Source organism: Hyaena hyaena, unplaced genomic scaffold (assembly GCF_003009895.1).
Source record: "Hyaena hyaena isolate Hyena2069 unplaced genomic scaffold, ASM300989v1 scaffold_352, whole genome shotgun sequence".
Classification (NCBI taxonomy): domain Eukaryota; kingdom Metazoa; phylum Chordata; class Mammalia; order Carnivora; family Hyaenidae; genus Hyaena; species Hyaena hyaena.
Genome location: NW_024080984.1, coordinates 1,403,511 through 1,409,015, shown reverse-complemented (window position 1 = coordinate 1,409,015; position 5,505 = coordinate 1,403,511). Strand labels below are relative to the sequence as shown.

The following is a 5,505-nucleotide window of genomic DNA, read 5'->3' as shown; positions in this document are numbered from 1 at the left end:
TGGAATAGTGTAAACATTAACTGGGTAAGTCTCATTGCTATGATTATATTGGCTACATTATCTCTTTGACCATTTATATTTTGTATTCCTACCTGGAAACACTTGGGTTATGTTTTGATACCTAAGAGTTTCTAATGCTCTTTTTGTGACAAGTTTAGCTTATGCATGATTAAGCATGTATAATCTTTGTCTCTCTCTGTGTCTCAAAATTAAATAAATGTTAAAAAATTTAATAAATTTTTTTAAAAAGATAAATTGGTTTCAGAAAAGGGCTGTGTAAAGCAAATATGTTTTTCTTTTTTTTTATGTTTTTTTTTTTTAATTTATTTCTGAGAGAGAGACAGCGTGAACAGTGGAGAGTCAGAGAGAAAGGGAGACACAGAATCCGAAGCAGGCTCCAGGATGAGCTGTCAGCACAGAGCCCGACGTGGGACTCAAACCCACAAACTGTGAGATCATGACCTGAGCTGAAGTCGGATGCTTAACTGACTGAGCCATCCAGGCGCCCCAGAAAAATACTTTTTCTTAATGTTTATTTATTTTGAGAGAGAGAGAGACAGAGCAGGTGAGGGGTAGAGAGAGAAGGAGAGAAATAATCCCAAGTAGGCTCCATGCTGTTGGCACAGAGCCTAATGCAGGGCTTGATCCCATGAACCATGAGATCATGACCTCAGCCAAAATCAAGAGTCAGTTGCCTAAGTCACCCAGGCACCTCTAAAGCAAATATACTTTGAGGACTAAAAATTCTAAGTAAAATGTGGCAAAAATGATTTAAATGGGGGTTTTCTTTTGAAAAATGAAAGTAGTGAAAATTTGGAAATTGAGCGTGTTTATTCTCATATTTAACAAGTATTTAATTGAGAATTGCAACTATAGACTAATTCTTAGGAACAAAAGAATAAAATGAGTGTTAACTGATCAGCGTAATTTTTCAGAAAAGTTACATGGTACAAAAGAACAGTATATTTCACTTCACATTTGACTTTCAAAGTAGAGAGGGTCATTAAAAAAATAAAGTACAGTAAAACCTTGATTTGTGAGCATAATTCATTCTGGAAACATGCTTGTAATCCAAAGCACTTGTACATCAAAGTGAATTTCAAGAACCATTGGTTCAGTTGTGATCATGTGACATTTAGTATCACATACTACTCGTATTGCAAGACATCGCTCATTTATCAAGTTAAAATTGATTAGAAATGTTTGCTCATCCTGTGGAACACTCATAGAACAAGTTGATCACACACATACTGATATATCAGAGCTCTTCAGAGTTCTTCATCAATTTTCTCAAGAATTCTTACAATCCTTTGACATTTAAATTGAATGATCATTATTTTTTTATTTGTTCTCCTTCCAATGTTAACTTATTTAATCCTAGCCAGCATTTTATTTGTCAATAGGTTTTGAATAAATTCCTGAAATCCTAAATCTTGCACGAATTGCAATTTCATACTGAAATTGATTTTTTTATTGCATTTGCCTTGTATTGTAGGATGTTGACAGCATTGCAAAACTAGCAAGACACCTGCAAAAGTGTTGACTCTTCCTACAAGGATTAGGTCTGGGTGATGATGGAAGAGGAATATTTGAATTGGAAATAATTGTGTGTAAATTTATAAACAAGTTTTTGTGTATGTGCTATGACAGCTTTAGTTGTCCTTTGCACTTTGTAATAGTACTGGCTTGAATATGAATATTTTCACAATGAGGATGTGTATATTTTAATTGTTTTACAAGAATATTTTAGGACAGAATCTATAGTATCTTCTAAAAATGGGGCAAGGTAATATCATCACCAACATCTTTATAATCTTAATCTCATATTGATAAGACACTTGAATTTACTACGTAGTTTTCAGAATGATAAAAAAAATTAGACTATTCCTGTAAGTACAGGTTTATACACAGAGTTCCTAGTTGAAAGTATTCCTAGGCCCCATCAGTCTAGGATGGAGTGTTAGTGTGTTAGTCACTATATTCATACTATATTTCACAGAGTATTTAAAACATTATTAATAGAAAAATAATGCAAGCCACCCATGTTACTTTTGTAGCTATATTAAAAAATAAAAAGAAGCAGGAAAATTATTTTGGTAGCATACTTTATTAATTCAAACTACCCAAAATATTATTTCAACATTCAATCAATATTAAGAATAAAAAAAAAGAATATTAAAGAGAAATTTTACATCCTTTGTTTCACATAAAGTCTTCAAAATGCAGTGTGTATTTTTACCTAGAACACAATTCAATTTAGCCTAGCTACATTTCAAGGGCTCCATAAGCCCCATGTGGCGAATGGCTATGACACAAGACAGCGCAAGTATAAAGACAGATCTTGCAAGTGTCACAGCTCTAGAGCGCATCTTGTCCAATATCCCACCAGGCTTCTGTTTACTTAATACAACTTGAGGTGACGATTCTGAATTAGAGGGTATTTTAAGGAAATGTTTGCACCCTCTCCAGATTCACACATTGAAGCCCTAATCCCCAGTGTGATGGTATTAGGAGGAGGGGCCTTTAGGAAGTAATTAAGTTTAGATGAGGTCATGAAGGTGGAGTCCCATGATAGGATTAGTGTCTTTATAAGAAGAGGAAGAAACCAGAGCTCTCTGTTTCTCTCATTCTCTGTACTATGTGATGACAGAGTAAGAAGACAGCCTTCAGAGGCAAGCTGGAAAGAGGCCCTCACCAGGAACTGAATCACCTGTGCACAGATGGTGGGATGTCCCAGTCTCCAGAACAGTGAGAAATAAAGTTCTGTTGTTTAAGGCACCCAGTTTGTTTTTTGTTATAACAGCCTGAGAGGACTAAGGCAGAGGGAGAGACAGTAAGAGGTGATATAATGGAGACAGTTTCCTTCTGCTTCATAGTTTAGCAGAAAAGGAAGACATGTATTTAAAGGGAATAAGAGAACACCGAGGAAAGGAGGGTCAGAAAATGCAACAGAGAAAAGGCAACATTTGAGTTGGGACTTCAGGGATGAGTAGGAGTTTGACAAAGAAAGAAGTAAGAAAATGACAGTTGGGTCAAAAGGAACAGAAATTCTGAGTCAGAGAAGAACTCAGAAGTGCTTGCTGAGACGCTTATGAAGCCAAAGTACAAAAGAGTAGCTCTCCAGGGTGGGTAGGTGGCTTGAGGATTGCAAAAGGTTTGGAGAAAACACTGCTCAAAATAAAAACAATAAAGTAAAATTTTAAAAAGTAACTGATTTAAAATGCTGAGGAACAAAATACATTGATGATGCCCATCAGCATGGGTTTTCTGCTTTCCGTACTTCTACTTAATAGACATCAAACCAACACACATATTTTGGTCAAGGATTGGCTGACTAAGCTCACAGGGGATCCTAAAGTGAGGGTATGGGATATACTGGTGTGAACATGCTTGTGATTCCTGATCCTTGGTACCTAGGTTAGATAGAAAAAGGGAACAAACAGGTTAGAGGGTGGGGGAGGTGATGGGTGAGAGAATAAATGAGAAGCTTTTGAGTCACCAAAAGCACAGAGAACAGACTTAGCAGGGACTGTGCCAGCGCTTGAGAGGTAGGAGGCAGAAGATTGTAGAAATTCAGAGGTAGAGTAATTCAGTTGGAGTTTGGAAGCAGAGAAGCTCTAGCTGATATGTCTATGTGAATGATTTCTTAAAGTCAATGAAGTAGAGTTAGCAAAAGAAGTTTGTGGGCAGGGTGTTAGATATCTAAACAGAGACTGCCACTACGGACCACAGTCCAAGTCTTCAAGGATTGTAGGGGGCGTCTGAGGACGATGAGGGGAAGGATGGAATTCAGTGCAAATGAATGTCGTGTACTTACAAAATCTTACTGAGGAAAGTTTGTGTAGTGATGGTCTGAAAGCAGCAGTAGAAAACTGAGAGAATTTTGGTCCCACCGTTCTAAGATACAAGAAATGAGAGTGAATGAGTGCCTTCATCCTAAGTACTTTGCCAGAGATAAGATGTCATTAGGACAAAGAGAAGCCATGTGGTGTAAAATAGTGGTTCTCAAACTTTGGCCATATCCCAGAAACACTAGGGAGAGATGATTAAAAACGCAAACAAATTGTCATGGTGTGGATCGTCTAACGCACAAGGTGTCTGAGTCATTGGTATAAAGAGAGATAACCCTTAGTTTCATTCGCTTCTTTCATTTACTCACTGTGAACTTGATCAAGTTACTTAACACTGACCCTCAATTTCCTCATCAAAAAGTTAGCTGGACAAGACATACTTTCCAGGATCACAATGAGATAAACACTAACTGAGAACATGGTGGGCCATGCTATGCCACGCCATGAAAAGTACACGACCATGAATCTCTGTCTTGTGAAGGGACTATAGTGACCTGGCCTAAGATAGGCATCTTCTTTGTGTAAGTGGAATAGTCCAATGTGTGACTATTAGATTTCTCGGGCTTGGACAAGGTAAAAGCCAAAGGGCAGAATGTGAAGGCATGTTGCTATGGTAACTGCACACTAGCTCTCTCAGCTTCTCCTCCTGAAAGCTGATCTTCCTGCACACAATTTGCAGTTTGTACAAAGATCTTTGCTGAGCTCCGGAGAGGCTGGTAGTATAATTTTGCAGCCTGTTTAGCGCTCTCTGTGGTGCCCCAGTAGAGAGGCCCTGTTGCCACTTGTGTGCACAACATCTTTCTTGGCTTATTGAAATCAGAGCAGCATTGTTCCATAGAGAAGGCAGCACCAGGCAGATTTTTATGCTGAAAATGAATTAACTCATATTTGGACTCTCACTAACTAAGAAATACAGAGAATGTGAATCTTCAGTAATGTTTTTCTCTGAAATATGTCTATGCTAAGGAAAGTTTTTGGAAATATGTATAGAAAAACAAGTGTAGCAATGTTTAAGGGTTTAGAAATGCATGTTACTAATTCTCATATTAATATTATCTTTGAGTTCATATTGCTTTTTCAATTAGCAATAATCATGCCTTGGATAAACCTCATTGGCCACGATACTGCTACTGTGCAAAGCTTTTGAGTTCATATTTTTAAAAGTGACTACTCTGTTTAAGTTTGAGCAGAATTGCTCCCAGTGCTTGTAAATTTGCTATGGATGTTTCTCTCATTACAGCAAAGGCAAAATATAGAAGTTACACTGTGACTTCCTTTGGAAAAAACTGTTCCTTGAGGTTTGTATGGCTGAAGCTGAAGTTAGGAAGTGAAAATTAGCATCTAGCATACAAAAGGATAGAAAACAGGAAGTACTTAAATTACATACATTAACAAGACACTCGCCTTGACGAGACTTAGACTTCTCTAAGCCTTCTTTTTGACTAGGCCTCAACCTTACCCTTACCCTTACCCCTTATCCTTGCCAGACCTGCATAGCCCAGTTTTATCAACAGGCCTCTCAGTTGAGAGTGTGGGAAGCAAGAATTTCTGTCTCCTTCAAGGTCCTTCTAACTGGACTAAAAATCAGGAGTGTCTGGGTGACTTAGTTGGTTAAGCATCCGACTCTTGGTTTCAGCTCAGGTCATGATCTCAT

The 5,505-nt window shown here is 37.7% G+C and overlaps 1 pseudogene; it reads right to left on the bottom strand.

Moving 5' to 3' along the window:
• Nucleotides 1-4,867: 4,867 nt before the first annotated feature.
• Nucleotides 4,868-4,993, bottom strand: LOC120243705 (annotated as a pseudogene).
• Between the last annotated feature and the right edge of the window lie 512 nt (nucleotides 4,994-5,505).